Source organism: Styela clava, chromosome 7 (assembly GCF_964204865.1).
Source record: "Styela clava chromosome 7, kaStyClav1.hap1.2, whole genome shotgun sequence".
Classification (NCBI taxonomy): Eukaryota; Metazoa; Chordata; class Ascidiacea; order Stolidobranchia; family Styelidae; genus Styela; species Styela clava.
The window spans coordinates 8,559,015-8,567,215 of NC_135256.1; positions in this window are offsets into that span (position 1 = coordinate 8,559,015).

Consider the following 8,201-nt stretch of genomic DNA (forward strand, 5'->3'; position numbering starts at 1 on the left):
CTTTTCCTATCTGGGTCATGGTGGCATAGTCTTCCCATGGATGGTTAGCTTGATGAAGACATGATGCAATAATGTCTTTGTCAAATGAGAAAACAATCTTTAAATAAGCAATTATAGGGATTTTTCTAGCAGCATAGTATTATAGGGTGAAAACTGAAAATATGTTTTGGAGCAAGCTTCTTTCCTCAACATGAGAAAACTGACAATTACGAATTTTTTCTCGTGACTTTTCAAATCTATAATAAAAGCGGCAGTTCGAGGTATGTCGGTAAAAATATTGATTTGTGTACTTGTTTCGTTCATTTAAACAGATTTACGAGGATAGGTAATTTTAAATTGTCAAATCACATCTAGCCATATATTTTTTTATTGCATATTGACTTTCAATTCCTAGAGCGGTATGTTATTAGGATTTGTGGTTTATATACTTAAGGGTATCCGCCTTCAGGTCCGGGTAGGAAGTTTTATGACCAAGTTTTGGCACCATTATAGATGGTCGTTAGCATGATATAGACACAATGCAATTAAATTTTCGATAAAATCAGAAACTAATCTTTGAGTAAAAAATTATAGGAAATTTCCAGGCAGCATGGTATTTCTCCGAGGGGAGAAATCTATTGGGCTATATATAAAAGTAATTCTCAAACTGAAAATAGGGTTTGAAACAAGATTTTTTCCTAAAAATGAGAAAATAGACTACCAATTGCAATATTCTATTTGTGATGAAAGTGGCAGTTTGAAGTACTTAGGGAAAATTCTTAATTCGTGTACCTGTTTATTACATTTGTACAAATTTAAGCTAGTTATTTTGTAATGCCTACATACATACAGTCGTATATATATTTTTATTGCTTATCGACTTTCCATTCCTGAAGCCGTCTGTTTAATTTATATATATATATATATATATATATACTCAATCGTATCCTCCTCCAGATCCGGGTAAGGACTTTTATTACCAAAACAACTTCACTTGACTCGCTGATATGAGTCAGATTGACTCCATCGGCCCACCTGGCTATTTTATTAATGATGAATCGCCTACAGATCAAACTAAGAGAACTATTTTGCTTTTTATCAATTATATATGTTTTGTTGTGTATATGTTTTCTGGTAGTCAGGATCCTCTTCATAATGTACAATTCGTTCAAAAATGATTACGTCATCGCAAATTTATCTTCTGTGGCGTTTTAATTCAAAAGAATATCACTAACTGTATTGGTAAAAACACAATAAAAAAGAATTGAGGTACCAAGATTGCTGGTTATAAAAATTTGACAATAAATAATTATGAATCAGTTTTCGATCGAAATATATTGTTCACAATTTTATTTCAAAATCGTATATACAATGTCAACCAAAAAGTACGTAGTTGATGCTGTTTTTCCAACTTACGAAAATTATTTAGTAAAAATATTGCTTAGACCAGCGTTTCCCAACCTTTTTTGGTCGCGGACTAATTTCTCACCGGCGAAAACCTTTGCGGACTCAAGGTGCGTTTATTGCAACCATACTCTGTGTGAAGAAGCAATAAAACCAAACACAACGGAATTTGAACGAATTTCAAAATCGGAATTTCGCTGCAATTACGTCGATTTTTTTAGTGTATAATGGCCTTTTCTGTCGCACTATATTCAATCCATGAAAACGACGAGAATTTAAAATGTCTTTCTATTTTAATTGTGTTCATGGAATTCGCGGTTGAGTAGGCTTACGACAAGATGATAGCATTACTTCTTTAAAATGCCACAGCAATCTGCTAACATATTGTACGATTACATTTAGTTTTGATACATATTCTTAGAGATCTTGCAAATTTGTTATCGTCGTTAGAAAAATCCTACTATCTGCTATAAATTTCAAGAAAGTACAACTTGATTTAGTACTTATTAAAAATATATTTAAAGTATATTTGTAAATCAAAAATACCGCCTTCCTTTATTATTAATTTATTGGTGATCATTTTAATCTGCGGTTGTGTTGACGAAATAAAAGCAATACTAATCAGAAAATACCATGACAATCCGTGGACACAAAAATGCGTGGTAATGTCCGATTATATTTTGTTTTGATTCGTATTTTTGTGAATTCAACAAATCTGAGCTGTTCTTACAACACTTACGGCGCTCCAGTACTGTACGTATCAATGTGGAGGCCTAAGGGAAAATGCCCTGGTACATATACTACAGTATCACCCGAAATTTTTCGATTTGCAATGTCTAAAGAAGCGCTTTTAATCGGTCGCGTACAATCATAAAACAAAAGTTATGGTGTTCTCCGTTTTATTTCCAGTTTTTTGTATTGCCGCTTTTTAATTTAGAAAATTTGGATTGCCACCATTGACACCTGCTAAAAAAAAATTATTTCTCGTCCACTCGCGAGAAACACCACGCGTGTGCTCGGGCTTTGTCGGAAATTCGCAAGTGAGTTGTGAAATCCAATCGTTTTGACCTGTCGCGTCACCTGTTACCAAATTTTCGAATAGAGAATTGCTATTCTAATAGATGAATATTCGAATATACGCCCGGCCATACTCATTAACTAGTAATAATTGACTTGATTAATGTTATGTGAATAAACTTGCTTTTTATGTTTTATGTGAATTTGAACGTAAATCGTAACTTGGCTGATAGTTAACTTTTGCAAAAACGTTTGCGGCCCGCAGTGAATTTCTGGCTCGTTGCGGACTTATTCAAACGCTTTGGGGACTCATTTGAGACCGCGGACTCGGGTTGGGAAACACTGGCATAGACTAACGTAAGATTTTCTACATACGAAAGAACGTCAACCGAAAATACAAAACGCGTGTAGTGATATTTGTTTAATTTAGGTTAATTTATTCCAGTGATTGAAGCAGGGATGTCCAATTCGAATATCGCGACCTTCGAATATCGTTTTTCGTGTTTATAGGAATAACGTCGGCTATATGGCGCACATATCCTGGCGCCACCGTCCACGTTTTTTTTAAACATTATACAATTATTCCATTTTTTATCGTAATCAAACGCAGCCGTGTGTGGCGCGGCAATAAATTACAGTCGGCATTGAAGAACTCCAATTAGCGCCGACTTGAAGTGCGTATAACACGTCGAGGATGTTTTTAATTGAAAATATTTTACAATAATTATCGTATTTTTTAATTTAGTCAAGATAGTTTGTGCGGCCTCGGCAATAAATCTAAAAGCAAATTGTGTTGTAATTAATTGTTTTCATCCTCATTATCGTTAGTGACCGAGCATAACTCAAAAAATAAAAACACCCTTTTCAGTCTTAAATTCTCCATCAATGGCGTATGGAAATTTGGGAATTGAGTTCACTCATTTGATTATGACGATGTTGGCGTAATAACATTTTGCGTTTTTCTGAATCAACGATAGGTTCTTTCTCACTTGTCAACTTTTAACGCTTTCTCTCACCGCCGACCGCCGTCCTGTCACTATCCACGGTCTTAGCTTGGCCTAGTCACCCAACGCCAAATGTGAACAAACATAACGTTTGTAGTTTTTGTTCGTTACTTCTCTGATACTTCTTCTTCGTCCCATGTGTACATTTTCTATTTATTATGCAATAATCTAATCCTGATATGTATTTGTGACGGGTTTTAACCATTATTATAATTCATGCAAATATTATGTACGAGTTTTGTGGGAGCTTGGAACGGATTAGGGCATTTACAGGTAAAATGCGTCCCAACTTACGTAATTTTCTATTTACGGAGAGGCTTCCGGATCGAATTATTTTCCTAGGTAGAGTTTCCACTGTACTAGTATCAAACATACTAGATAACACATGGACTCAGATTTATGGGATTCAAACAACTTAGTACGAGAAATAAGCGAATATCACAAAACGCTTTTTATTAACATACTATTAAACATATATATTGGATAACGCATGGACGCAGATTTACGGGATCCAAACAATTTGGTACGAAAAATAGGCATAAATGCAACAGGCCTTCGGTACATGGACTTTTTAACGACCTGGTACTAGAGGTAAGATTGGGCTAAAAAATTCCAGCCTGACTCCGGCCCGTGGGTATTAAACCCGACCCGACCCGAGCCCGACTAATTAACTGAATTTGCAGGCCCGACCTGACCCGGGCCCGTGGGTATTAAAACCCGAACCGACCCGAGCCCGACTAATTAACTGGATTTGCAGGCCCGACCCGACCCGGGTCCGTGGGTATTAAAACCCGACCCGAGCCCGACTAATTAACTGGATTTGCAGGCCCGACCCGACCCGGGTCCGTGGGTATTAAAACCCGACCCGACCCGAGCCCGACTAATTAACTGGATTTGCGGGCCCGACCCGACCCGGGCCCAGTATGTTCCCCAGCTTTTCTCTTTGGGGGGGGGGGTGTTTCAAAATTTAGGGGGTGGTAAATAATTTGCTATTGGAGATAAAACTAGGCTATTTGTATTCTTAAAAAAATGGTATGTATTTAAGAAACGATGTACATGGGGGGCCCCCCAAATTGATTGACGGCGAGCCAAAATCCACAGCAGAATGAAAACGTAGGGCCTGAAAAGGGGAGCGAGGAAAAGTGCGGGACGACACGGCTGGGGTTCAGGGCGCGCTTAAGCGCCGTGAGAAAATTTTGAGAAATAGGCACCAAAATAGGCTCTAAGCTTGATTTTAGATACACCTAGCATCGCAGTTTGTTATGTAATAAAATCAATAATTATAATATTTAGCTGATAGAATTCTCGGGGAATAGATAACAAGCATGGCTTTCAACCGTAAATATATACTACTACGTTTCAACAGGTAATTTGCAACTGATAGTGACTAATGAAGTTACTTGCTCATCTGGCATTGTATGAATGGCTACTTATGGCTTGTTTTGTTACACATTTCTAATTTTTTTGAACATGTTTGTTTGACTTTTGTATGAATTAAATTTTGAAATACGCTCGTCTACTGATCATAATGTCGCATAATGTTGTATTCCTTCAGAACTGAAATATTTTGTAAGAAGACAAATCGCTGGAGTTTGATTCTTTTCAATAAAGAAATAAAAACGCTGTCATTCATCTAGAAAACTTTTGTTTTCAGTGTCTAGTTTCCGTTTTGTGACATCTTTAAGCTTTCTTAATATATGGCTGATATCTAAAATACTGCAGTGTGTAATCATAATACCCATACCTATACATAAGATACCGGAATAATTCAATTGTTATAAAATAAACGTGCTTAAACTGTGATAATGATGTAACAATAGACGGTATCTAAAACTCAAAAGGTACCACATGAAGGGTTAAACTATTTCACTCAAGTTCGGCGGGCCATTTTAAATCGTCACGCGGGCCGTAATTGGCCCGCAGACTGCGGTTTAGAACCCCTCAGTGTGGAATCGCACCTCAAAATTAGGGGGGGTGTTTGAAATTTTAGGGGGGGGGGGGGGTGTAGGGAAATCACTGCCCGGGCCCGTGGGTAATAAAACCCGACCCGACCCTAGCCCGACTAATTAACTGAATTTGCAGGCCCGACTAATTAAATGGATTTGCAGGCCCGACTAACTAACTGGCTTTGCAGGCCCGAAAAATTAACTGGATTCGCAGGCCCGAAATTTCATATTTTATTTAGGAGTTTTTCGAATTGTCATTGCAAGAGGTTAGTACAGTATAGGGGAATGCTGGGACATATTTCTTCTTTTGTGAGCTCTATAATATGCACATTCATTTGACAATGCGGGGCTAATGGATAGTGGGTAGCTAAAGGTTTTACTGGGCAAACTAAGAAATTCCCTAGCGACACACATATTATCATCAAGAGACATTCAAAAACGTGTCAAATGTCCCGCTGGAATCCACTTGTGCGGCACATTAAATTAAACGAGGTATGCCTTAAAAAGCAATGAATAGGCATCATCATCCAAAGAACTACGAAACTTTAAATTTCGAAATTTAATATTTATGAAATCGAAACCACTCTGAAAAATAGTTTCTAATAAACATATATTTACTTATAAAAAAATCCAGCGATATATAAGCCCGACCCGAACGTAATCATTGTCATTTCAGGCCCGACCCGAACGTAATCATTGTCATTTCAGGCCCGACCCGAACGTAATGATTGACAAATCAGGCCCGACCCGAACGCAATGATTGACATTTCAGGCCCGAACCTTATGATTGACAAATCAGGCCCGACCCGACCCGAACGCAATTATTGACTTTTTAGGCCCGACCCAACCCGAACGCAATGTTTGACATTTTAGGCCCGGCCCGAACGTAATGATTAACAATATGGGCCCGACCCGACCCGACCCGAACGCGATGCTTGATATTTCAGGGTCGGGTCGGGCTGGGGCTCCAGATCTTAGCTCTACCTGGTACTACATTCTCATCTACTTCCCGATGGCAGCGTCTTCCCACAGCCAAATTTTAATTTAAGCTCCGTATGGCAGGGGTAGGCAAAAAATTTTAGTATAAGATCCGCAGGCAGCAAGTCAGAAATATGTGAGAGTCGCATAATTTTTGAAAGTAATAACATTATAATACCGTGAACTGAAAAAAACTTTACACAAACGTGTAATAAATAACAATATTGCAAAGTATATATCTTCAACCGCTAAATGAATTTAAAAAAAAAACTGTTACGCTACAGTTTCTCTTAGACTTAGTTAGTTAAATTTGGATAATATATATATAATTATTGCCAGCGAGAAGAGCCGCGGTTTGCCCACCGTTGCTGCTGTATGGTAACAACTAATATCGCAATACAATTAGTTTTAATAAAAAAATAATAAAGACGGCGATTAAATAATAGTATTTGAAGTGGAGAAAATTGAGCTTTTTATATTACATATTTTTCCGCAAATTTTAGATTTTGTATTGAGCCAAATGAACAAATCTCCCTCGTTAATATGAAATAGATTTCTTGATTACTTACTTCAAATTAAATTCCCGATGATGAGTACACACACTTGATTCACAAAAAGCTTAGACCTCATTTGTATACTTCTCACGCTTCTGCGGTATTAGGGTGTTTAACGCCAGCATTTGAGTTCAAGAAACCAGGCATAAATAACTCGTGCTTGTAACGCTGGGACATTGACCACTAGTGTTGTTTTGATGTATTGCACTGTAGCAAGTACATAAGAATAGTTACTGTGTATTTTAATATTTTCACCACTTATTGTTAGTAGTGCATGTTATTTGCCTGAAACAAGGTCGTTGTCCCAATTCATTTCCTTTATGATATATTTCTCTCACTCAGTGTAGCTTGTCTTTGCCGTTCTTTGTTAGTTAGAAATTTGGTTTCATCACATATACTTGCTTTAAGGTTTCAAGTGTAATTCGTTATTTGGATCAATTCGATTGTGCAACTTTACAATATAACATTTGGCATTCAATACATTGTGTGCTTATTGACCTCTGAAGGAGTCAAGATCGGAGTTACACTCTGTAAACGTGTGTTCAATAACACGTTTATCACAATTGTTTGGAATGTTGGAGATACGAAAGTTCGCAGGGCCCGCGACTTTCCGAAATTCAGCGCTACCGAACTCTTGCTACATTACAATTCATCGGACAATCTTCCCAGATTGAAAAATCCGAGAGTTGGACAAGTTTTCAAATCTTAGAGGAATGTTTTCAACGAACGAAATCTTAACGTCAACATTATTCTTCAAATCAACTGTTACGTTCATTATTTTACAAAGCAGAAAGAAGTCGATTGTCCAAACGCAATGGCTTAGTTCTGGGTGTTATCGAAGATTTCGTGAAAATCTGAAGATTTCACCGCAAAAGATCCTTCAACCGGAGGTATCTCAATCAAATTGGTTTTCCTGTGTCGTTGCATTAGTTGGTCATCAGCGACTTTGATGCAGAATTAAATACACCAATACATGGCAAATTTTACGACATATTATTCAATCAGAAATCGTTATTAGCTAGTCTTACAAAATTTAAAAATTAGCAAACTAATTTTTTATTGTCGGGGGGAATTGTGTAGCAAGTACATAAGAATAGTTACTGTGTATTTTAATATTTTCACCACTTATTGTTAGTAGTGCATGTTATTTGCCTGAAACAAGGTCGTTGTCCCAATTCATTTCCTTTATGATATATTTCTCTCACTCAGTGTAGCTTGTCTTTGCCGTTCTTTGTTAGTTAGAAATTTGGTTTCATCACATATACTTGCTTTAAGGTTTCAAGTGTAATTCGTTATTTGGATCAATTCGATTGTGCAAC